This window comes from Amblyomma mixtum, chromosome 10, assembly GCF_055824585.1.
Source record: "Amblyomma mixtum isolate Tamu chromosome 10, ASM5582458v1, whole genome shotgun sequence".
Taxonomy (NCBI): domain Eukaryota; kingdom Metazoa; phylum Arthropoda; class Arachnida; order Ixodida; family Ixodidae; genus Amblyomma; species Amblyomma mixtum.
Genome location: NC_143021.1, coordinates 120,375,865 through 120,402,286, shown reverse-complemented (window position 1 = coordinate 120,402,286; position 26,422 = coordinate 120,375,865). Strand labels below are relative to the sequence as shown.

Below are 26,422 nucleotides of genomic sequence, written 5' to 3'. Positions count from 1 at the left end.
CAGAAAATGAGCCGAGGCAACGCACATCTCATATGCTTGAAGTCAGGCAGCAATGAAAGGCACTCATGCGACTCCTCAAGTAAACGCGGTCAACGTCACCGTTACTACAAATGTCAAGTTTTTCAGAGCTACCACAATCTGGTTTAAATAAATTTCTTGGACATTAGGAGAATCTGGAAGGAAATTTTGGATTTCAAAGCACTTAACTAATGAAGGCGCCGACGGTTCCATTCAGAGAGTGTAATTTAGCGGAAGTTTTCTAAAAGTGCTGCAAGCACTGTGAATAAAATTGGTCGTTCTTTCTTTCGTGTGAGAAATTATACGGCTAAGAGAAGCTGTTTTTTTTTCTCAGGCGACCTTGAAAATTACCGAAGGGCAGCTGCCCTCGAGTCCTTTCTTAATAAATGTTTTCACCACCACCACCAGAAGCACGAGCCGTATAGCAGACAACTCTTCCACAAGAGGGCGCTGGACCCTAACAGCGGTACGCGCTCCTCGAGGCCGCCTTCCAGAGGGAGAAGAAGAAGAAGACGGCAGCTACGATGGAAGCTCGGCCGACGAGAGAAGACCTACTTTCGCCAACTGGCACCGGTCGCCCCGCGACTCGGACTTCCATCCTGCGACGTAAGGAGTTACGATCGGCAGGCTTCTGACTGAGCTGCGCATCTGGGGCCGCTTTAGCCACCGCCACCACCGCGCTGGCCTGGCTCGCTGTTCACTGGGCTGCCAAGAAGGTGAACACGAGTGACACTGGGACGAAGTTCTGCTGCCCCAGCGAGGCAGCCACGCTGTTCGCCGCCATCGACGCCAACCAGCAGCCGTGCACAAATTTCTTCGCGTACATCTGCAAGAACGCCCTCGAGGCAGGCTTCGTCCAGCGTGACGTGGCACGCGACTTGCTGGTGAGCCGCTTGCGCACGGAGACCACACTTCTAGTGTCCGCGAGGGTGCACTAGCAAGAAAAAAAAAAAAGCGCAACACGAAAAGAGAAAAATGTATGTCCGAAGCACTAGGCACGTCAGGTTTACAGTGTTTCCGGTCGTATCCTTGCTGGTTTATACCGTTGCAGTGACGCAACGTCTGGCACGCCTAACAATATTCATGGTTTATGGGGTTTTAACGTCCCAAAGCGACTCGGGCTATGAAGGACGCTGTAGTGAAGGGCTCCGGAAATTTCGACCTCCTGGGGTTCTTTAACGCGCACTGACATCGCACAGTACACGGGCCTCTAGAATGTTGCCTTCATCGAAAATCTACCACCGCGGCCGGGATCAAACCCGCGTCCTCCGGGTCAGCAGCTGAGCGCCATAACCACTGAGCCACCACGGCGGTTCTTACAATATTCATGTTTCGTCGGCAACGCCAGTAGTAACGCCTGCTTCAGAAATAGGTTGCAATTTTCTGCCCTTTCCGGGTATTTGGAAGTGGCTGCTGTAGTGTTCTAGTCGCAAAAGCCTTTCTCTCATAAGTATCGGAAGCGAAGATAGCACAAACTGTTTTTTCAGATTTATGGTGAAAAAAAAAATGGCGCAGTAACTGTCTGACATTTCGGTGGACACCCGAACTGCGCCTCAAGGATGGATGGATGGATGGAAAAACTTTATTTTCGTCAGAGAGCATGTGTGGACGATTCCGTGTTAGATGGCCATCAACCCATGGCTGACGGCGACCTGGGTGGCCCACTCCACGGCCCTGGTCTGGACGACCGGGTCTGAGCTGGCCAACACGGCCTCCCACTGCTCGAGGGAAGGATCACGCATAATGTCCGCCGGTGGCGGTGCTATGCTACAGCTCCATAATATGTGGTCATAGGTTGCCAATTCGTGACACCATTTGCACTCCGGCTGAATGTCCGGGTAGATTTTGCTCAACACGTATGGGTTGAAGAAACATCTAGTCTGCAATCGTCGCCAGACGCATTCCTGCGCCTTCACCAATTGCTTGTCCGGGGGTGGGTAAATCCTCCGCTAAAGTCTGAAATGATTAGTAATGTCATGAAAGGATACCAGCCCATCTCTCGTGGACCTTCCCGGGACGTCCGGCTCACCTGCTCGGCTGACGAAACCTCGAGCATTCATGTGAGCCGTCTCGTTCCCAGGGTTCCCAGAGTGTGCAGGTACCCAGACAATTTCCGCCTCCGTAATCCCTCGCTCCGTGGCCCGATTCAGCAACCGCGCCACTGTGACAGATATTCTGCCCCTCGCCAAATTTCGGATGGCTGTTTTTGAATCGCTGAAGATCAGGTCAGCATTACTACTAGTCATAGCTAGTGCTATCGCCGCTTCCTCTGCAGTTTCTGTGGAGCGGGTTTTGACCAATCCAGAGGCGATCAAGCGTCCCCGCCCGTCCACCACCGCAATTGCAAATGCATCCTTGTCCTTATACTCGGCGACATCTACATAGACTGCCCCGTTGTACCCAGCAAACCAGAAACCTCTCATAGATGTCCAGATTAAGTCTGAACGTCTATGTACCAAACCAAAATCTCTCAGACGTCTTATCTACCAACCTTTTTTCGTGGAAAAGCTGCAGACGTACCCACGACATCATATCTGCCTTAACCTAGACTTCTCGTAGATATTACTTGTCACGTCCTGGGTATGTAAGCGAGATATATAATTTAAGAATTCCATATTTTTCAATCGTTCGATATTTCGTGTTGCCTTACTGCATTTAAAGTTTGAAATCGCTGTTGACTACAAATTGGAGGCATGACCAGCGCTGCCTGTGTTTTTGTGTTTTTTCGTGCTCGCTTAACGGCAACATTATCCTGCCTAGAAAGAAGAAAAATACGGGAAGTAGTAAAGACAAATCTGAATGCACACGCATCAGGTTTCTGACTCAACTGTACGCAGTTGGTTTGAAATGCCAGTCACTTTGGTCAGGATTCGCATTGTTATTTCATTACTATTCTTACATTCAATTTATACCTTGTGCTACAGCCTGCAAGCTATCTCAACCACACTGAAAAGTGAGGACACACTAAAAAACTTGTTTGTTATTTAGCAGCCAGGACTATATAATAACCATTTTTTCTGATTAAGAATGTTTTATTCAACTTATCCAACTATTTAAAATACAAGAATTGGTTCAGTTCAATTTTTGGGAGTTTTTTTTTTTAAGTGTCTTAAATCTGCTAATCGCGCTAGCAATGATAACTATTGGAATGTTGAGCTGAAGAAAGCTTAGGCATTTGTGTTGCTGGATGTGTGACCTCATATTTCTTGAGAATAAACTTCTTGAGTCCCGCTTTTTATCATCATGTCAACACTAATCATGTCCAGTGCAGGCCAAAAATTTCTCCAGTTAACCCTGTGCCAGCGGCGGCCCCCTTATGCCAGCAAACTTCCGAACCTCATCTGCCCACCTGCCCTGATCCTCTCTGCTGTGCTTGCATTCTCTCTGAATCCAGCCCGTTACCTTAATGATAATTGGTCATCTTGCCTTCATGCTACATGCGCTGCCTATATGCCTGTTCTATGCTGCGGACAGGCGGCGGCGGGGAAAGTGCGGTGAATTGTCTAAGCCGCCATCGCGTTGTAGTTCGTATCGTATTTTATCAATAATAGCGCAAACTGCGCATGGCGATTGCAGCTGTGAAAAAAGTAATATGCTACAATTTAAAAATAATTAACTTATTTTTCATGCCACACCAAGCCTGCTATTAAGTACAAAAAAGAGACGATACAAAATATGTGACAGTTTCGCACATCCGCACGAGGCTAGGTTCAGCCATGGCGGCAGTGGTAGAGCGCAGGGCGTGTGCGATTTCAATCGTGTTCCGTGGGAACATTGTGTTTGAAGAACCTCGACACAGAATTAATTATTCCCTTATTATTGCTGGCGAGATTGTTCAACCGTTCTTTCCTTGATGGAGCTGAAGGAAGACAGTTTGCTTGCTTTTACTACTCGGCGAAGTGGACCCGTCAGTACGAATTAGGACTACAAGTCGTTTTCACCGGCTGGGATCGTGACCTTTCTTGGTGCGTACTCAGTCTCAGTTTACTCATTGAAGTGTATTTTATGCTATTTTAGAGCGCAGCTCTTTGGCGTCCGTTCCTGGGTTTCGCGTCGTCGTCGGCGTCGGCCTCGTAACCAGCTCCGCCCCCAATGTCACGCTTTTCAATTGGTCGAAATGCTCGTGACGTCACAGTGCGCGAATTTCAAATGGGGCCAATTGTACTTTGGCTAGTAACCATGCAACCAATCAAAGGGATCGTATAGTGATGCTGCAACTAAGTTGGACTGAGTTTAGTTAATTGCTTAATTAATCAATTAGCCTAATTAATATAGAGGAGAATGAAGAGGTCAGAAGAAAAGAAACGAAAGACGCGCGCCGCAGCGACAACAGCGTCCGCGGAAGGAGACGCTGCTGAAAAAAAACAGATAAGTACGAAGCCGCGTTCCCTCCACCACCACGCACTTCCCCACTCAGTAAGACGTTGCTCGTTTCATATACGTTGTGTCGAACATCCTAGACAGCTCCAACAATTGACAGGTTAATGACAGAACACGATGGATAGAAATGCAAGAATATAAATATGAAATAGCCTAATTAACCTTTCTAGTTAGACCGCATAAATCAATAAAACCGAGAACGAAATTGGTCGAGTTGGGGAATCGAACCAGGGTCTCCGGAGTGCGATACGAGCACGCTAGCCACTCCGTAATGCCAGCTGAATGGTTTGGATTGAACAGAGGCGCGTCTAGCTGCTAATACGGCGTCTTCGTTCACTCCCATCTTCCCCCTTTCCCTTACGGCGAGGTGCAGGTGTCCACCCAGATATGCGAGAGAGACACATTTCCTTTCCTCAAAAAATAAATTTACCGTCCAGCAAGGCGTACAGCCGAATTGGCGATGGCGTTCTGTGGACTCCCTGGCAGCGTTGCAAGACGCTGTCGCGTTCCACTCTTACAGGCGAAGCTTAACATATTAACCACACATCAGTAACACACGCAGACAGCCAATGGACGCGTCATTCGCTGGCAGCACTTGATTCATCATTCACAACCACATTCTTAACGTACGCTCCCTTGCCGCACATGCCAAGGACGTACACCACGATCACATTCTGCGCCATTCCTCTGTACTTTGCTTTGCTGAAACCTGGATGGATCCCGAAGAGCCTCTCGAAATCATAGATTTCCTATACTGCTGTGGTGCTCGCAGAGACCACAACAGAGCGGCGGGAGTCGCTATCTACTTGCGCACAGGTCTCTCTGCAATACCAGTCGAAATGTTTGGCACGTCACATGAAGTTGGCGAACTGTGCGCCGCAAAGTTGCCCAACGGCTTGCTGGTAGTAGCTGCCTACTTCGCCCCTACCGCACTCACGAAAGACGTCGTGCACTTCCTGCAACTCGCATTAACCGTCCATCGATCCACACCGATGTTAGTAGTGGGGGACTTTAATGTTGACATAAAGACAAACAGCAATTTCCTAACACTTATGCGGGAGAACATCCCGTTCCTCTCGCTCGTAACGCGTCCCACGGCTGTGACAACCTCGCGAGGCACTTGTATAGATCTCGTCTTTGAGAATCAAGCATTGGTGTACCAAGTCGAACATATATCAGTCTATTTCTCCGACCACAAAGCTTCCTTCATGACTGTCAAGAACTGTTAGTGGAGTCTTTGTTAAAGGAATACGTGTGAAAAATAAAAAAAAAAATTCTGTGATAGCGCATACATGTGTTGCTCGATTTCTTTGCCTCAATCTATCGAAAAGGTGAAACAGCTTATTTGCTGCGCTCAAATTTCGCATTAGGAAGTAACGTAATCGTCGGTAATTTTTTTTTGCGTTCGTAATGAAAAAATTCTAACGCATTTATCGGCACGTTATATTTTTACGCTCACTCGTTTGGCTGTTTTGCCAAACTCGCTGTGTATTGAAACAAAGGCTGGTGATGTATGCAACTGGCCTCTACTACCGAAATGTGGGCATGCGTTCGGATGGTGTGCCGAAGTGCGTGTGCAAGCACACTCCGCTCAGCACGACTGCCTTTTAGTGCTGCAAGGGCAACCTTTCACGCTTCATAGACTTGATTCGGTAAAAGTGGCGTAAATTACTGGGTCTGTTTGTTGTGGTTGCTGTGCCATTCTCTAGTCACCTGTAAAAGTGAACAATTATGCTTTCTTTTGCAGCAACCCTGGCCTATTGGGCTCGGCAGAAGAGTATTGATGCCACCGCAGCTGTTAACCTGACGATTATGCTCAACGAGAAGATTCAGTGAAAGCGCCGAGCGCAATAAAATACTGACGCACTAGGAAGTCATCTGCAGTGTTTTGGGCTCCCATGATGGCCATGTACTCGCTTACTCAACTGTATTTGAGCTATCTGGAGTGCTTGGACGTCCCGGCGACTCCATAGGGAAGTCTGTGGCTGGGATGCAGTAGGTCTCCGTTCCATCTGGAATTGTAACAGGTGTCAGCTGCATCTCGTATTGCAGCTGGTTCCAGTCTGGAAATGTGTCTCTTAAAACAGTAGGACTGGAACCAGTTAGAAATTTTCACCTGGATATTGATCTATGTATAGTCATATTCTCTTTATATAGACGTCTAGGCTACGTAGACTGGGCGTACTTACATGCTCACAAATATCTGAAAAATGTAGAGCGTGATGTCTGCAGTACGTACCTACAACGTGAACTGGACCCCAATTTTCATGTTGTAGGTACGTAGATTTTTCGTAAACGGTACTAATATGGATGTCTAATGGAGGTGTCTAATGTCCAGCGTAAATATCTTGCTGATGTCTATGGTACGTTTTATGGTTTACTGGGCGGGACGGCAAGCTTATGGTAGGGCGAGAGCGAATTGATCAATAACTCGAAGTGGGAACAGTGTTGGTCAAATGTTCAAATGTTCACATTCATCTGCCTCTAATGAGTTCATGCAGCTAACACTCGACTTTTCTTTTGTTCATCTACCCAGCAAACCACAAACCTCCCATAGATGTCCAGATTAAGTCTGAACGTCTATGTACCAAAGCAAAATCTCTCAGACGTCTTATCTACCAACCTTTTTTCGTGGAAAAGCTGGAGACGTACCCACGACATTATATCTGCCTTAACCTAGACTCCTCGTAGATATTATTTGTCACGTCCTGGGTATGTAAGTGAGATATATAATTTAAGAATTCCATATTTTTCAATCGTTCGATATTTCGTGTTGCCTTACTGCATTTAAAGTTGGAAATCGCTGTTGACTACAAATTGGAGGCATGACCAGCGCTGCCTGTGTTTTTGTGTTTTTTCGTGCTCGCTTCACGGCAACATTATCCTACCTAGAAAGAAGAAAAATACGGGAAATAGTAAAGACAAATCTGAACGCACACGCATCAGGTTTCTGACTCAACTATACGCAGTTGGTTTGAAATGCCGGTCACTTTGGTCAGGATTCGCATTGTTATTTCATTACTATTCTTACATTGAATTTATACCTTGTGCTAAAGCCTGCAAGCTATCTCAACCACACTGAAAAGTGAGGACACACTAAAAACATTTTTGTTATTTAGCAGCCAGGACTATATAATAACCATTTTTCTGATTAAGCATGTTTTATTCAACTATTTAAAGTACAAAAATTGGTTCAGTTCAATTTTTGGGAGTTATTTTTGCTCAAAAATGTCTTAAATCTGCTAATCGCGCTAGCAATGATAACTAACTATTGGAATGATGAACTGAGGAAAGCTTAGGCATTTGTGTAGCTGAATGTGTGACCTCATATTTCTCGAGAATAAACTTCTTGAGTACCGCTTTTTATCATCATGTCAACACTGTAATCATGTCCAGTGCAGGCCAAAAATTTCTCCAGTTAACCCTGGGCCAGTGGCGGCCCCCTTATGCCAGCAAACTTCCGAACCTCATCTGCCCACCAGCCCTGATCCTCTCTGCTGTGCTTGCATTCTCTCTGAATCCAGCCCGTTACCCTAACGATAATTGGTTATCTTGCCTTCATGCTACATGCGCTGCCCATATGCCTGATCTGTGCCGCGGACAGGCGGCGGCGGGGAAAGCGCGGTGAATTGTCTACGCCGCCATCGCGTTGTAGTTCGTATCGTATTTTATCAATAATAGCGCAAACTGGGCATGGCGATTGCAGCTGTGAAAAAAGTAATATGCTACAATTTAAAAATTATTAACTTATTTTTCGTGCCACAGCAAGCCTGCTACTAAGTACAAAAAAGAGACGATACAAAATATGTGACAGTTTCGCACATCCGCACGAGGCTAGGTTCAGCCATGGCGGCAGTGGTAGAGCGCAAGGCGTGTGCGATTTCTCATCGTGTTCCGTGGGAACGTTGTGTTTGAAGAACATCGACACAGAATTAATTATTCCCTTATTATTGCTGGCGAGATTGTTCAACCGTTCTTTCCTTGATGGAGCTGAAGGAAGACAGTTTGCTTGCTTTTACTACTCGGCGAAGTGGACCCGTCAGTACGAATTAGGACTACAAGTCGTTTTCACCGGCTGGAATCGTGACCTTTCCTGGTGCGTACTCAGTCTCAGTTTACTCATTGAAGTGTATTTTATGCTATTTTTGCGTTCGCAATGAAAAAATTCCAACGCATTTATCGGCACGTTATATTTTTACGCTCACTCGTTTGGCTGTTTTGCCAAACTCGCTGTGTATTTTTGAAACAAAGGCTGGTGATGTATGCAACCGAAATGTGGGCATGCGTTCGGATGGTGTGCCGAAGTGTGTGTGCAAGCACACTCCGCTCAGCACGACTGCCTTTTAGTGCCGCAAGCGCAACCTTTGACGCTTCATAGACTTACGTCGGTAAAAGTGGCGTAAATTACTGGGTTTTTTTGTTGTGGTTGCTGTGCCATTCTCTTGTCACCTGTAAAAGTGAACAATTATGCTTTCTTTTGCAGCAACCCTGGCTTATTGGGCTCGGCAGAAGAGTATTGATGCCACCGCAGCTGTAAACGATTATGCTCAACGAGAAGATTCAGTGAAAGCGCCGAGCGCAATAAAATACTGACGCACTCGGAAGTCATCTGCAGTGTTTTGGGTTCCCGTGATGGTCATGTACTCGCTTACTCAACTGTATTTGAGCTAGCTGGAGTGCTTGGACGTCCCGACGACTCCATAGGGAAGTCTGTGGCTGGGATGCAGTAGGTCTCCGTTCCATCTGGAATTGTAACAGGTGTCAGCTGCATCTCGTATTGCAGCTGGTTCCAGTCGCAACTGGTTTAAGGAACAAATTTCCAGTTGCAACAACTGGAAATGTGTCCCTTAAAACAGTTGGACTGGAACCAGTTAGAAATTTTCTCCTGGGTATTGATCTATGCATGGTCATATTCTGATGTCTGCAGTACGTACTTACAACGTGAACTGGACCCCAATTTTCATGTTGTAGGTACGTAGATTCTTCGTAAACGGTACTAAAATGGATGTCTAATGGAGGTGTCTAATGTCCAGCGTAAATATCTCGCTGATGTCTATGGTACGTTTTATGGTTTACTGGGTACTTCCCGTACTTAGCATGTAAAGCTTTGGCTCTTGCCTTCCTGCGGTCCTCATGATGTTGGATGCATGTTCTTGGGAAAAGGTTTTATGTACAAGCCCTTGTGCATTTCCGCCTCATTTGAATTTTCGTGTCACCGGCTGGAACGTCAACTCCAATGCCGATCCTTTCCAATATGTCCCTTCCTGCTTTTGTTTTTGAAAGCCTACCGAGCTGCATCACCAAGTGCGCCTCCCGTAGTTCTTCTAGGGTGTTGTACACCCCTAATCCCAGCAGCCTTTCGGTAGACGCATTCTGAGGCAACCCAAGGGCCGCTTTATACGCCTGCCTAATCATAGCCTCCACCTTCCCTTTTTCCGCCGCGTCCAACTTCAAATAAGGCGTCGCATACACTATTCTACTGAGCACAAAAGCCTGCACTAGCTTACATAGTCTTTTTCCTTAACACCTCTCTTACGATTGGCGATTCTCCTGATTAGCCGCATGGTAGCATTGACCGCATTTTTAAGCCTTTGCAAGGACTCGCTATTCTTCCTGTTAGTCTGCAGATACATACCCAGGATCCTGATCGTTTGGACCTCAGCGACCGGTACTCCCCCCACTTTCACCTCTAAAGGTGGTGGCGGCATATAGTGCCTCGCATGTATCCCTCTTGGTTTATCCCTCAGCACAAAAAGCTCGGACTTGGGCTGAGAGCACGAGAGTCCTGCTTCCTCTGCTAGCTCCTCCACAATATCCACCGCCCGTTGTAGTTTCTTCCAATTGTGCGTCACTGCCTCTTGTTACCCATAGAGTAATGTCATCCGCATAAAATGTATGTTTAAGTCCCGATATCCCTTGCAGCCTGGGTGGTATCTTGATCAGGGCGAGATTAAATAGGAAGGGCGATAATACCGACCCTTGCGGTGTCCCCCTGCCCCCCAATGGGAAGGGATCCGATTTCATTTCTCCGACTACAATCTCCGCAGTCCTACCCTCCAGAAACGATCTGATGTACCCGGAAGGTTCTACCCCCCGGTCCTATGTCCGATAGGTTCCTCAATATTGCCTCATGGGTAACATTGTCAAAGGCCTTAGTGAGGTCGAGCCCCAAGATAGCCTTGGTGCCCGTGCCGTACCCAGGATCAACCACGTCTTTTTTGAGCTGTAACATGGCGTCCTGCGTCGATAAATTAGCCCTGAAGCCAATCATTGTTTCAGGTATCAACGCATTGTCCTCTACATAACCCTGAAGCCTGTTCAGGACTACATGCTCCATCAATTTGGCCAAGCACGACGTTAGCGAGATGGGACGCAGATTCTCAATGCAGAGCTTCTTCCCTGCTTTAGGAATAAATGTAATCCTAGCATGCTTCCACTCTGGCGGAATCTCCCCGGCCGCCCAATATTTATTCATCAAATTCGTGAGTGCCCCCACTGACTTGAAATCCAGGTTCCTCAGCATTTTATTAGTAACCCCGTCGGGAATCGCTGCTGACGTGGTACGAAGCTGGCCCATTGCAAACTCCACCTCCGCCACCGTAAAGTCTGCATCCAATTCAAGGTTTTCCTCTCCCGAGTAATCCGGCAAGCAACCGCCCGCCTCTCTGTTTATGTAGTGACTTCGGAGTTCATGTATAAATTCCCCAATCGTGCCTTGATACCGATGCACTAACCTAGCCATTTGCCCCTTCTGCGCAGATTTGGTTGCCGCCGGGTCTAAAAGGTGCCTCAACAACTGCCATGTTTTTGCATCCGAATTGCAAGGAAGAAATAGAGGAGAGAGAGACAGAAGAAAGGATGAGATTGGTTTATTAGTTTATAAGGGTTTAACGCCCCAAAGCGACTTAGGCTATGAGAGACGCCGTAGTGAAGGGCTCCAGAAATATCGACCCTCTAGGGTTCTTTGCCATGCACTGACATTGCACAGTGCACGGGCGTCTTTTACGTTTCGCCTCCATCAACACGCGGCCGCCGCGGTCGGATTCGAACCCGGGTACTCCGGCTCAGTAGCCGAGCGCTCTGACAACTGAGCCACCGCAGCGGGAGCTATGGTGCGGCAATTTTAAAATATGGCTTTGAATCGAGTGTGCAGCCAATACTTCTAACTGGTATTGATTTGCAATCAATTTGCAAGCCTTATCGATTCGCTCCTTTTTGGAGAATTTTGACGCCATAAAAATCTCCCACCGCCCAGGTGGTCGCACGAGACAGTTTTGTGAAATGCTGCCTGGCGTGATCGGTATCAAATTCACCACTTATTCAACACTCTCGAGCTTGAATCTCTCAAAACTATGAAAGCCGAAACCATGTGCCCTTTACACTTGGAAGAAGAAAACAAACTTCGTGTTTCTGTAAAATTTGCCGAGAAATCGTTCACTATTCAAAAAGGCATTCCCTTTCTCAGAACTTCGATGTGTATGTTAGATAATCAGCTCATTACGGGTAGTGTTGCGAACTGTTCGGTTTATATTTGGACCTGATAGGATAGTGAATTGCTATTGTACTTTTTGAGAAGAAGCCTACCATTTTTCAATAGAAGCTGTGGTCAGATTCAATTGGCCGCAGTCAACAGACACCTTCATCTGCTGATCCCAAAGTTACGTGTTCTATCCCGGTATATTTCTACGTATGCAAAATTCAAAAACGTCAGCGCGCTGCTCGATGTCGGCGCCCCTTAAGGAACTGGAGGTTTGAACTCCATCCGTATTCACAGGGCGGCGGTACGAGCGCTAGCGAACAATGCCCTCGTTGAGGGAATCCTCATTTTCTATCGGACAAGAATTTGTATGCCAACTAGCTCCACTGAATCCATTGGAGATCAAAAAGTTGGAGAAGGCGATTACGAGACGTGTTTTTGAAGCTGGGTGTAAAAGTGTCTCGGCCTGCTTGAGCATGCGCAGTAAGCGTCGCGTGGTAACGGACTGCAACTCAATGGCCGGCAGCTGGCAGACGCGCCGATGGTGCAGACGCTTTCACCGCTACGGAGTCTCATTGGCCACGTGTACTTCGGGGCGTTAAAACCCCACCATTAGCAGTTGACATGTAACAAAGACAACTCACAGACGCTTCTCAAGAAACTAAAAGGTCGGATTAGTGCACTCGGTTCAATCAGAGATGGAATGTCTCAGAAAAAGGTGAAAGGTATAGAAAACTACGCTCTCTGAGGTTCTTTCGCGTGGTACGGAAGGTTAGAAAATAAATATGGGAGCTGGTCTATATCTCCATGCCAAACACAGACAGCAATTATTCAAATCAACGGTGAGAATGGGATGAGAAAACGTGAGTAAGTGAACTTACTTACTTTGTACGTTATTATCATTGAGCAGAAAAATAACTCGCAGTTTAGACATGATATCATGATTTGTTGTCAATTCATAACAGACTCTTAAAAGAATGCGGCAAGAAATATTTGGCGTGCCGTATTCTCGCAAGCTGCCTTTTTCATTCCATTCTAACTAAGGCAGAGCAAAACTTATATCGGAGTTCTGTCCTGCTTGAGAAGGCAGCTACAGGCGGCGTAAAGTTCAAGACTGGATTTTTAAATCAGCTGGCATTTTCTCTGTACAACTTATCAAGGCATAAAAACATGCTTCATACAAAAAGGGGGTGGCAGTTTTTTTAGGCCTGGAAAAATTACGGCACATCTGTTTTTTATATCTCAATATACTCAAATCTGGTAATTGCGAAGTGCGGTGATGAGAGTGAAAGAATGAACAATTGTAAAGTGGACACACGTGAGTTGTTTTACGTGATCACACAATTCGAATTGGTATCTACTTGTAGCCTAATTAGCTCACATTAGACAAAAGCAAGTTAGATGTGCGGTCGCAGAAGCCCAGCATTTTTACATGAGACAGTAGAATGCAAGCTTTCAATTTGCTCACAATATGTTTATTTATATTGTAAACTCTTCCTTACTAGCCAACTCTTGACATCTCTATATTTATATATACTGTACTGTTCGTTGGTCCAGCAGCTATCTATACTGGTTAATAATCGGAAAGCACTAAAAGCGCACGGCAATTTTCTGTTCGCTTCGCCACCCTGTCTTATTCAAGCTCCTCGAAGCCCGCCTGGAAGGGGGGGGGGGGGGGGGGGGGGTTAATTTAAGCCTTAACTTAAATTCAGCAAACCTCAGCGACCAAAGGACAGGGAAATTATAGGTGTACAGTTAAAGGCGCGATGAAAGCACAGTGGGTTAATGATAATAAAACACGGGTTATTGATATTCCTATTCGAAACCAAGAACATGAGAAACATGAAATGGCTATGAACAGAACACGTAATGCAAAGGCAAGATAACCGACGGTCGTCAAGGGTAACGGAGTGGATTCCGAGAGAAGGCAAGCGTAGCAGGGGGCGACAGAGAGCTAAGTGGACGGAGGAGACTAAGAATTTTGCGGGGATAATGTAACCACAGCTTGCACAAGAGTAGGTTAAGTGGCCAGTTACGAGACAGCCCTTTGCCTTGCTGTGGGTATATTTAGGCTGATAATGATCAGAAGAGCAAGTTGCTGGGCTAGTTGGTGCTGTTGCATCGTGGTGGAGCAGCGCAAAGGACGGGACACAAGAAACAAGGAAGGACGTACACAGGCGCTGACTATCAACTGAATTTTTATTGCGAAATACAGAGAATATATAGCAATCATGAGGGGGTGGAACATAGATGAAAGGTTGCTCGGTCACCGGAATCCAGAAGACAGTCACGTAAGTAGATAAAGTATGTTGGTGAATGTGGTGGCGGTGAAAGACGATAAAGAGAAGCGGAGGGTGTATAGGGCCAAGGCACGAAATAACGGATGATCGGTAATGAAAGATGAGGTCGCCCAAAAGGGGCTAAAAGCTATAGACAATCAATAACAGAAATGATGGCATTAAAAAACATAAAAATCGTTAAGAACATTAAAAAAACACTTTAGAAACGTTAATACCTGGTAGGCTTATGAAGGGCCGGCAATCAACAAACACATTAAGGCCTCACGGAAGATGAATTTTTAAAGAGGCCAAAAAAGGGGGCTAAAAGCATGAAACAACTAAAAGGAGGAGTAAAGGCCTGCGACGAATAAAAAACTAACCCTATGTCACAATTAAAAACCCGGGGGAAAAAGAACACTAAAAAACAGGAAGGGATAAAAAACAAACGCCAAGATTCACAACCCATGCCCTGCTGTTCTCAGAAATTCCGATTCTTTCTGAGATAAACTAATGGAAGATGTACTAACACAGTGGTCTTTTGCACGACGGATGTTGCAAGCCTCAATTATTTCTCTCGACGTACGATCTCGTCCTTTCCCAATGATTGTACATTGGTTAAAAATTGGGGCGCAGGTTTTGCTTTCACATTTTTTGCAGTGCTTGGCCAGATTTCCAGTGATGGCTATATTACCTACATTATTATTATGTTCTTGAAGTCTGACATTGATGCATCTTCCCGTTTGACCAATGTATTCCTTCCCGCAGGATAAGGGGACAGAGTACACAACACCGGAGGCACAAGGAACGTGGGGATTGCTGTGCGTTTGCCCACAACCACGGTGAACTTGCTGGTTGTTAACTCTCCTGCAGAGAGAGGCGAGCTTGTTGGGCGCAGAAAAAACCACGTCGACGCCTGCGCGTTTCCCAACTTTCTTAAGACCGTGGCTAACATTGTGCAGATAGGGCACAACTACAACATTTCTGCGGTAATCCTCCTTCCGGGTGGGCAAACGTTTTTTCTTTATGCTGCCTGCAACTGATATCAGGAGAGGTAAAGGGTAGCCCGCCGCGAGGAGCCGACCCACCTGCCCGTGAATGATGCTTTCAGAATTTTAATTTTTCTTTCTTGCGTACCGCCGACGGCCTACTCGGCAGTTTCTCACCACCTAAATTGAAAAAGTGAGTTCCGTGCTACTGTCAGCAGGCAAGCTCAGGCAAACTTCTGGAGTGTTTAAGCGCTCGAGCTTGAAACTTCTGCTGCACTTTACTCGAAGCCTCCATTTCAAAGCCGTTGTGCGCGAACGTACTACAGTCACATGACCTCAGTTGACCAGTCCGAACTAGCGCCCACTTTCCTAACCACGTAGGTAATATTTTGATTTCTTAGCAAATGCAGGCGGAGGTTTACACATTTGACAAGCTGTAAGAATGCAACATTGTTAGTACTGCGCTGCCTACAAAACGCACCCAAAAGGTGGCTATCGACAACTCCGTTCTTAATTACCACTAGATGTCCTTAACTACAGTGAATGACGCAATGGTGTAACGCCAGTGTCCTTGAATGGCCCCGTCTCGGGAGATTTGGGTTCCTGCAGGGCATCGTTGTAAGTTGCCAAAGAGATCTTGAATGAGGCGCTTAGCTCTATGCCACTATTGAGTTTTGGAGCAAGGGCTCTACTCCTCGTGGCCCAACTTCCGATTGCGATACGGATGGGAAAGTGACCTTCAATGCCTCACAAGGTCAAACCAAACATAACGGCAATCCGCCGCGGTAGCTGTGTGGTTATGGCGCTTGGCGGCTGACCCAATAGAAGCGGGTTCAATCCCGGCCGCGGTGGTAAAATTTCGATGGACGCAAAATTCAAAAGGTCAGTGTACTGCGCGATATCAGTGCATGTTAAAGAACCCCAGGTGGTCGAAAGTTCCGGAGCCCTTCACTACGGCGTCCCTCAGAGCCTGAGTCGTTTTGGGACCTTAAACCCAATAAACCACACCAAACCGAACATGACTGCGTGGTGGTATGCCCCAAGCTGTGGTAGTATGTGATCACATTATTGTGACTACTGGGTACCGGAACTTGACCTTTACCGATGACCTTGGACTTGACCTTTGATATGATACAGTAGACGCCACATCGACAATGTCCTTCCATGTCTCACAAGTTCAAACAGAACCTAACTGCGTTGTGGTATGGCCCAATCTATGTTAGTACGACCACGTGATCATATGGCTTTCAACATTGGGAACCTGACCTTAGCCTTGGATATTGTCCTTGAAATTTGATTTCAGACGTGGACACCATACCTAACAGAGATTACGCTCGTATAACTAGATTCGAGCCACGTTGAATGCCAGCCATTTTTTTTGCAGTTGGATGTCACCTCTGAAATCATCAAGGGCACCCAGGACTACGGCAGTGAGGCTGCAGCCGCACTTCACACCCTTTACACATCGTGCATCAAAGAGATATGGCAGGAGGATCAGCTGGTCAGGGATGTTGCGGCGGCCGTGCTAGAAATCGCCAACACCACCACGCGAACAAGTGGCGCAAGCTTACTTCGTTTGGGCCTTGCGGTGAATAAGCGGTACGGCCTGCCGTTCATCTTCGAAGTATTGAGCACAGTAAGCAAAACACCATGGGTTATGTTCGTTCGAAGGACACCTCGACTCGGCGACTACAAAAGTAATTGCGATGTTTCCTGCTACGCTGTCACTCTCTCCATCCTTAATTCCCACTTTGGCACTAATTATACCAATGCGCACGTCTCGAAGTTGGAACAGAAATTTCCGGCTGCCTCGCCAAGACGATCATACGTGCCTTTGAAGAAGATTAGAGATGCTTTCGGACATCTTGAAGCATCCCAATTCAAGACCATATTGCTCGAGTTCCTTATAGATGTCGACCGTGCGAAAATAATTTCTGCCATAGCTAAAGCGGGCCTCTTTGCGGACATTCGGCTTCTGACAGACGCGCACCATCAGCCGCTGGCGTTGTTTTACCTGTTGTTTCTCCTCACTCAGCAAGCCATGCGCTACATTACACAGGACAGCACGCTAAGTTCGCCTAATATGCGTAGCGAGGACGTCTGTCAAAAACACGTACGCCGGAGCTACCACCTATGGCGCGTAACGTACGTCGCGGCACTCGCGACTCCCGCTAAGGACCGCCAGCTGCACAAAATTTTCGAAGCCACACGTCGACGGTTCATTGACTATGACCCACTTCGGCGACTGATGGCAGCCGGAAACGACACTGACCACTTCCGGGCCGTAGTCGCCAACGTAACGCTCATGCTACCTGGAGACCTGGTCTTCAGAGAGCCAGCCGTGCCCCACCTGACCTCCCAGGGCTTCCCCCGGAACTTGTTCTTGGCTTTGAACTTCGAGTTCGAAGCTAGAAAGGCGACATTTCGACGGGGCGTGCCCTGGTTTCGAGACAACCCGGACAGCAGAACGGCGGACCGCATGTTCTTTGCGAATGAGACCAGCCTGTACGTCTCATCACTGAGCTACGGGTGGCTGAGTTCCGGCACCACTGACCCACTGCTCGCCGACGCTGCGGTCATTGCGAGTCGCATGGCCGCCTTGATGTGGCTCAAACTGGTCAGCTGGAAGGACTGGTCACGAGAAACGAAGACAGCTCTACAATCCCACAGGTGAAGTTAATACGGAAAGGAAGCGATCGCTCCTGAAAGAACGCGTTCTTGCATGCAGCAGACTCTTTTTGTTGCGGCTCCCGTCACGTTCGAGATGAAGTTTACTCTGTTCCTTGCACGCTAGCGGCGTGAAAATGGTTACAGAGTAAGTGGCGTCGGAGGCATTCGTCTTCGCTGCGAACGTATTTTCAGAAGCCTCTGGGGCACCGCTTGTGGAAAATTGCACATGCTTTAGTCGAGGGTTTGACGGCCTACCGTCTGGTCAGGTATCATGGTGATGAGGAGTTCTGGTCACCGTCCAAGGTCAATAAAGATGCATTTTTTTTCACGTTTCGGGAGCACTGCGGCTCCCTTGTTCACTATCGTAACAATTACAGTGAACAATTATAATGAACAAGGGAGCCGTAGTGCTCCCGAATCTTCAAAATTTTCTTCTTCATTTACCTTGGCCAGTAACCAGTACTCATCATTGTACATGCTTGACATGAAACCCGTGATTATCATTTCTATGGTAACAGCTAAGCCTTAATCGCTTAACATAGCCTCCGTTGCTTATGCTGCGTCGTGAAACCAAAAAACACTTCGTCTCATAAATTGTGGCAGTAAAACGAGTCCGTTCTTCCTTTCTGTCCTTTAGTTTTCGCGCGTCTGTAATTCGGCAGTGTAGACCATAGTACGAAGTTTCTTTGAGAAAGCACTATCGGCCTTCTAAACTGGAAAATGCAGTTTTAAGATGTAGGCTCTGAAGTTACTCAGGTGATGCGGAAAATTGCCGGAAATAAACGCGACTTTGAAAGGGTGTCACCTTCGCCGACGCGGAGAAATAAAATATTGCCGTGAGTGAGTTTCGAAACAGCCGCGGCGCGAACAGATCAGCTTTGCTGGCCACTGCCCGAGATCGCCATGCTATCGCCGCAGCCGATCAGGCCTCGTGTTAAGCTGCAGCACACACTCGCGTTGCGGATTGGTCGTCGGCGTCATCAACTTTCATATGTACGCAAGTCGGTTAGTTTGTGCATAAATTCCGCATCTGTTCCCTGAAATGCGTGCCTGGCTTTTGATAATGTAATTCCCGATTGGGTGTTTGAATTGGTCGGATCTAACAGATGTCTCAGCAGACCCCACATTCTGGAAAGGCTCATGCTCCTTTCCATCTCGTCATATCTGCTACACCAGTTTTGTTCTCATAATTTGATCGCATAATTTTCAATTTCCTTGCTATGTCTAGCGATCCTCCTTCTAAGATTACGGTTCCATTTTTGCTTCTTTAGTCTGCGCTCCATGCCATGTTTTGCCTCCCACATGTGAAGCAGTTTGCTATCAACTATCTCTGGGGCACAGTCCACTTCAAGTATCTTTGTTGCCTCTCCAACGTGACGCATGAGGGTCTCCGTCCATTTCTCTATGTTAGTGACCTTCCCAGTGGCAGCTTTTTTTCGCTTCTTCCTAAATATTTCCCATTCCGTTACACGTGGTTGACGCGCACGACGCGTCTTAACTCCTTTTTTAAGGATCGAGGCCAGAATGAAAAGATCGCTGCCGAAATTTTTCTCTGAATTGTGCCATTTTAGATGTCACATTTTTAGAGAAGGTCAGGTCAGGAGAGGTGTCTGCGCACACGCTGTTACCCACCCTGGATGGACTACTAGGGTCCGTGTGTAGGGTGAGTCCCAGCTCATGCGCGTCCTCCCATAGCTGCCTGCCTTTAGGATCTTGTTTAGCGTAACCCCATTCCGGGTGCGCGGCATTAAAGTCACCGGCTATTAGCAAGTGGTTAGTCCCGGCTGCCTTAATCGCGTTGCGAAAGAGGGCCCTGAATCTCACCTTTCTCTGCTGTGGGGTACTGTACAGATTTAAGAGGAACACGCTGGGCCCTTCTTTTCGTCCCGTATGGATTTCTACTAACACTGCTTCAATTTCGCTCGAGTTGACTTCGTGCTCGATTGCCGCAATGTTCCTCTTAATCAACGTTGTGACGCGAGATCTCTCACCTCTGTCACTTGAAAAAGCTTGGTATCCCGACAGTTTTGGTGTTTTGCCCGTCTCCTGCAGGGCTATAGCTAGCGGTTTCTCATGTAATAGCGTCAGATATTGTTGCAGTAACGCCCGCTTGCGTTGGAATTCTCGACATTTCCACTGCCAGATTAAAGACTCAGTTGGTGCGCCTCTGGCCATTTTGGAGCTAGTCAAATTGCTCCTCTGCTTTTTGCTGCAATTCTCCGATGGCAACTAATTCTGCCCGTTGCCTTTGCACTTCAACCGTAAGGGCTTGTATCTGGCTTTGCTTCTGATTTATTGCTCCCAGAATTTGGGCCACGAACGAATCAAATTTAGCTTCGATTTTGGCTTCTAATCTTTTCTCTAGTGCCACCAACGGATCAGCGTCCTCCCCTTTGCGTTTAGTAGGAGGCGGCCTAACCGATTCTACAATCATTTTTTCCTCCTCCGGTGTCGCAGGCTTTGTGGGAGTCACAGCCTTAGGCGCCGGGGATGTTGATCTCGAAACCAATTTTGGTGGCGCGCTGTGGGGTGAGGGGGACTGCGTACGCGCCTGCAATTTTGATTTATGCAATTCCTGAGTGAGCTTATTAATGATCTCTTTAAGCTCCCCAACCTCTTTCCTTAATTTATCGATCTCCTCGTCCTTGTCTTTAGCCTGGGAAGTCCCGCTGTCAAAGCTTACCCTTTTACGGTCCCCGCTCGGGCTCCGCTTCTTAGTCCATGGGTTCGCCGGGTCCCTGGAACACGATCTCCCCCTGGTTCTGGATCCGGAGCGGCCCCTGGTGCGGGAGCTCGAGCGGCCGCGCTGCTGCGGCTTGCTTCCTGTAGTGTCCTCCTCCTTGGGTCTAGGAGGTTGCGTAGGCTCTCTGGATCCGGAGCGCCCTCTGCTGTTGGAGCGCGAACTGCCCCGACGATGGTGCTGTCCGGGATGCCTTCCCGTGGTATCTTCCAGGCTCGGGAAATCTTCGGCACGGAAACCCTCCTAGTTTTTGCCGCGCTTGTCTCTGGGGCGACCTTGGCGGGTGGAATTCACCTCCAATGTTTGCCGGGTCCCGTGTTTTGGCGAACTGCCGCCGCTTTGCTCCCACCGCCTCTTCTTCACCTCGTAGGGCGTGCGGTAGAGCTCCTTGCATTTCTTATCGCCCAGCAGGTGTCCTCTGGCGCACAGCTGACACTTGGTCTCGCATTGACGATTTTCGAGCGGGTTTTTCGCCCCACAACAGCGGCACTTTACGTTTTTAGGGTCTGGGCAGACGTCGGCTCGGTGGCCCATTCTTCCGCATGCATTGCACACTTCGTATTTTTTCCGGTAGAGCGGGCACTGTTGAGCCAATGGCGTGATGCGCACCCACCTCGGGACTTTGCTGTCTTCGAACAGTATCAGGACTGTCTTCGATTCCTTGCCTAATCTTCGAACCCCCAGCACCGGAGGGTTTCCGTGCGTCTTGAGACGGTGCAATGTGTGCGCCTCCGAGAAGTAGAGGGGGACGTCGTGGATTACGCCCTTTCCGCACTCCTCCGGCATGGCGACGAAGGTGGTTATATCTATGCGCTCCCCTTCGAAAGTGAGTTGCTTCAGCTCTACGTATTTTCTTTTTCGCCCGGTGTCTCTCGTCGCCACGAGAATGGACTGTTGGCGTGTATTTATGGAGACGATGTCCTCTGCCGCTGCGTCTTGGTCGACTCCGGCAGCCCGAATTATCGCGTTCGCCAAGTGCGCGTTCCCGTGTTTCGTCAGCCTCGTGACGCCGCCGCTGGGTGTCATGATTATCTTTTCGGCGTCGCTGGGGAGCCTGCTGTTTCGCCTTTCCACCGCGACTTCGCCGCCATTTTCCTTCTCGCGAGCTTCTCGGCAGCCCGCCGCCGCTCCACGATGCGCGTCTCTTGGTTGGGGCTAAGGTTAGGATTAGCCTCCTTCGGCGCCGCTTTGGCTTTTTTGTTGCTAGTGTACCACTGCCCGGGCACATTTAGCTCGTTCGGATCATGTCCGTCCCTTCGACGGTTTCCATCATCGTGCCTCATCAAAACGGCCATCTATAATTTTGGAAAGGGTAGGATCTCGCCGGAAGCGGCCAGGATTCTGGCCAGTAGACAGCTAAACAGAAAAGTTAGCCTAATTTGGACTCCCCCACACGCGTCCATTCCTGGCAACGACGCGGCCCACGAGTTAGCCCTTCCGGGTAGCTGTGGAGCCGCCCGACTGCCAGAACATGGACGAGCGTCTGCAAAATTATACGGAAATTATTGAAAATTATAGGTTACAGAGGAGACTGGTGCCACCACCGGATAAAAGTCTTAACAACAGCGAGGCAATCGCATGGCGACGCCTCCAAGCTGGGAACTTCGTAAACCCGGTCTGGGCCTATCATGTTCACAGAGATAAAGAAAACGATAAGTGCAAGCACTGTGGGGCGAGAGGGACCCTCGACCACACAATCTGGGAATGCGCTAGCTCCCCAGGGGCTAACGAAAACATAAATTGTAAAGAAACCTGGGAAGCCCTGCTGCGGAGCGAGGCCCCTGCTTCACAGCAACAAGCCCAAGCAACCACAGATATCCGTCGGACGTACGAGCTAGATCCGAACGTCCTTTGCCGAGATCGGACGTCCATCGGACGTACGAACACAATCCGATTTCGGATATCCGTATTCGTACATCCGCTGGACGTACGGACAGTGTCCACTTTTGTATATCCGCATGAGAGACGAGGTGGACGTCCGAAGGATGTAAGGTCAAGTATATTCCCAGGCCATGAGTATGGACGTTTTTTATTTCACAGAAAATTCGAGTCTTTCGTGTATGTATACTGTTTTATTTGCATCAGTTGGAGGGTTTGACGCGAAGACGTTTGTAAATTGGTACGATACCACTCCTACCTGCAGTGCAAGAGCCGCCAACGAGCTAAATTTATCTAAGAGGAGAAGCAGGTGTTGCAGAATTTTGCAAGAACTCAATGACTAGTTTTATATTTATAAAACTCCAAGTTAGAGGAGTTACGCGACATGTCCACTGTTTTGCTAGCTAAACTTGCCATTGAAACCATTCGTAAGCATCAAAACTCCCGTGCATTCTGCTATCACCATCATCATAGATGTCAGTTCGCAGTCAGACCAATCCAATCCATCAGTACGGCTCCGTAGCGCTGTTGTTGATATGTCGTGTAGTGTTGTCGCGCAGATCTTTATAGCTCTGTTATTATAAAATGTGGCTTTGTTCGGTCTGTGGACGAAAGTTGTATGTAAGTTAAGCAATTCGAAAGATACGGGAAGCGCCTGAAGCTCTTCTGGAACACCGGAATCCTGTACTGCGTCGACCTTGGTGTAAAGAAGGCTTAGTGCACATGTGATTGCCTACGAAGGTATGTATCCGGTACACTTCTTGGAACTTTGCTTCTAGGACAATGCAGCATGCTCATATAACATTCGTTCACAGGACAGTGGGAGCAGTAAGCGCGAGGAGATGGCTTCCCCAAGTGTGTGCTGTTCTCACACTTTCGGGAGCCTACATCACACAGCTGCGGGAGCCCTCAACTCGCGCGGCTAATTCCCACTCCTCTTCAAAGTTGCGGGACGGAGTGTTTTCGCATCTTGTTAATTTTTAAGGCATCGCTATGTTCACTGTGCCTATATAAAGAGTGACAACGCGCGAAAGGCAGACCATAGGAAGCACGTGAGGTCGCAGTGGTTCGCAACGGAAGCTTTGCGGCTTTCTGTGCACAGTCGCGTACAGTGCTGCGCAGGTTAGTGCCCTAAGGCCCATGAAAATAAATAAAGAACAGATAGATTGTCAAATATGGTGTGGAAAAGTGAGAGCTGTTATTGCCTTATACTTATTGAGGTGTTTGTTAGTGTATTGTCTGTTATACTTGCAGCGTTAAACACTTCTATTAATTGGTTCCAATGTTTTTACTTGGGCTACTGCATTGTGCCATTTGTTTCACATGACTGATGTTTGCCGCGTTCTTTTTTATTTCAGAAATCCTGTGGGTGGGAAGATTACGGATGTGTGTCCCAAGCTTGCCACATTTGAAGAGTCACATTTAAGAAATTTTCCGAATGTAACCCATTGCTCTGCTGATGTATCACCAACCACAATAAAATATGCGTGCTATGCATCAAATTGTTTTTGGTTTTATTGCATTGCGCGTAGTGAAAAAAGCACGCATGCACCATATACGCGAATATTCGAGAAAGATCCGCCAATGGACGTACTCAACTGGACGTCCGTCGGCGGGCGAACCGTATACCTTTGGCCACCTTTCGGACGGCCGATGGACGTCTACCGGCTGTTTGCGGATGTTCAGCGGTCGTACAGAACATCCGAAACAGACCTCTGTCGGCCGTCCGAAGGATATCGGTGGTTGCTTGGGAGCCATCCGCCTGGCGGAAGAAGCCGCGAGGAATCAAGACCTCTTCGCCTGCTTCTAATCGCGGAGGTCCCGGGCCCCGTCACCAAGGCCTGTGTGCCGGGGACGGGGAGCAGGGGGCTTCCTTATCTGGCGGAAAATAAAGTTATCATCATCATCATCATCATGTACGCAAGTCACGAAAGAAAAAGAAAGGCGCTTTCAATCAAGTTTTCCGGTATACGGGCTTTGGTGTCCACCTGCAAAAACCTGCTTTCGCACAATGTTTCGTGCTTAACTGCCTGCAATGCTTTGCACCTTGATCGAAGGACCGAAGGACTAGACACTGCGTACAGCAGAAAACTGGCCTTTGTGTAGCGTGGCACACAGCTACACACGAGACATGCGCTTAGAAAGCAGCGATTACATTCAGGGTCGCAGTGATTGCAACTAATAGAGCTCACAGTTCGCTAACGGCTGAGATACATACCGCAATAATAAAGCTTGTCTGGTTTCGTCAAAGAGCCTCTACCGGACTGCAACAAGAAAACACGATACTCCCCCTCTTATTACCACTTAACGTGTACGTGTTAATAGCGCTGAGCGTACAGCAGAATTTAAATTGGTTTTACTGTGCTGGAGGTTTCGCTGGACTTTGGGAGGGCGACGATTTCAGACTTCTTGCATAATAGCAACCAATTTTATCGTCATAACAAGCGAAGTGTTCCAACGAAACTTTTAGTGTGTGAGCACTTAGCCGATGGGTAGCAACCCCGGGGAAAATCGTTCGTTCTATGTTACATTGTTCGTTATCAGTTGGCCTAGCGTGAGCGCTCCTTCCCGCGCACTGCCGGTTCATCGTCATCTTTTACGTAGCACAAATCGATGCTTTCTCACTGATGCGAGTGTAATGAACATTCTGTGTAGTTTTTTGAAGTACTGCTTTCTACGCTGTTTGTAGTTATAAATGCGTAGTATCTGTCTCACATATCTCGGTGGACACCTGAACCACGCCGTAACGGGAGGAAGGTGGGAGTAGAGGAAGAAACAGAGAAAGAGGTGCCGTAGTGGAGGTCCCCGGAATAATTTCGACCACCTGGGGATCTTTAACGTGCACTCACATCACACAGCACACGGGCGCCTATTGCGTTCCGCCTCCATCGAAACGCGGCCGCCGCGGTCGGGTTCGAACCCGGGTACTCCGGCTCGGTAGGCGAGCGCCTTAACCACTAAGCCATCGGGGCGGATGATCGCTGGAATTTCATCTAGACCTTAATGAATTAGGGGGTGGTGAGGAGGTTGAGTGGGGACCTGGTATGAAGTCAAATTACATATTTGTCACGTGTCTAGGTATGCGGTTTGGTTTGGTTTATGGGGTTTAACGTCCCAAAGCGACTCAGGCTATGAGAGACGCCGTAGTGAAGGGCTCCGGAAATTTCGGCCACCTGGGGTTCTTTAACGTGCACTGACATCGCACAGTACATGGGCCTCTAGAATTTCAACTCCAAAGAAATTCAACCGCAGCGACCGGGATCGAACCCGCGTCTTTTGGGTCAGCAGCCGAGCACCATAACCACTGAGCCACCGCGGCGGCATGTGGTTACATTACGCCATTGTCCCTTGATCTGGTGTGACTTCACATTACGTCGTTGTCATGTTACCTGTCATGACGACACACTCGTAGGATGTCGTCACTGGTCCTACGAATTAGTCTTGCCGTTACCTAATTAGTATTATTTAGGTGTGACGTCATCTTCATCGCGAGACTCCTCAGCTCGTGACGTCACATGGTGCCGTTTCTTGCAGACATGACATTGAAATTGAGTCATCTAATGATTTCGCAATTGAAACAGTCTCGTGATTCCTATTTTATGGTTATTTCTGGCAATACTTTCAATGCAGGGAATGCGTACTGAGTGCCTCACACGCCGAGTACCTCGACAACATGCACCGTGTGGTAGAGCTGAAGATGGGGCTGCAAATCGTCGCCATTGTCGGGGCTGCTGGCGCAGCCCGTGGTGAGGCCGTCACACCAGCGGACGCAAGAGCTAGCTGGTACACAGTGCAGGACGCCTGGAGCCTCTTCCGGATGTCCGAAGCCCAGTTTTTCTACGCCCGCTTCGCCTACTACCGTTGCAGCATCGCTGCGCAGGCTAGGGCTTTAGTGAACGAACTGGTCAGGGACAACGCTGACTTTGCCACAGCGTTTCAGTGCCCCGTGGTTGATTACGGTGACTGCATGAACATTACTAGGCCGAATAATTGA

The 26,422-nt window shown here is 48.1% G+C and overlaps 1 protein-coding gene and 1 pseudogene across 1 annotated transcript in view; one reads left to right on the top strand and one right to left on the bottom strand.

Annotated features, from left to right (window-relative positions):
• Positions 1-20,724, bottom strand: part of LOC149326790 (uncharacterized) — a 58,888-nt gene extending 38,164 nt beyond the window's left edge. The window contains exon 1 of the mRNA XM_089564674.1: positions 20,494-20,724. The gene's annotated coding sequence lies outside the window, so the exon portion shown is untranslated. The remainder of the gene's footprint in view (positions 1-20,493) is intronic.
• Positions 543-26,422, top strand: LOC149326789 (uncharacterized; annotated as a pseudogene).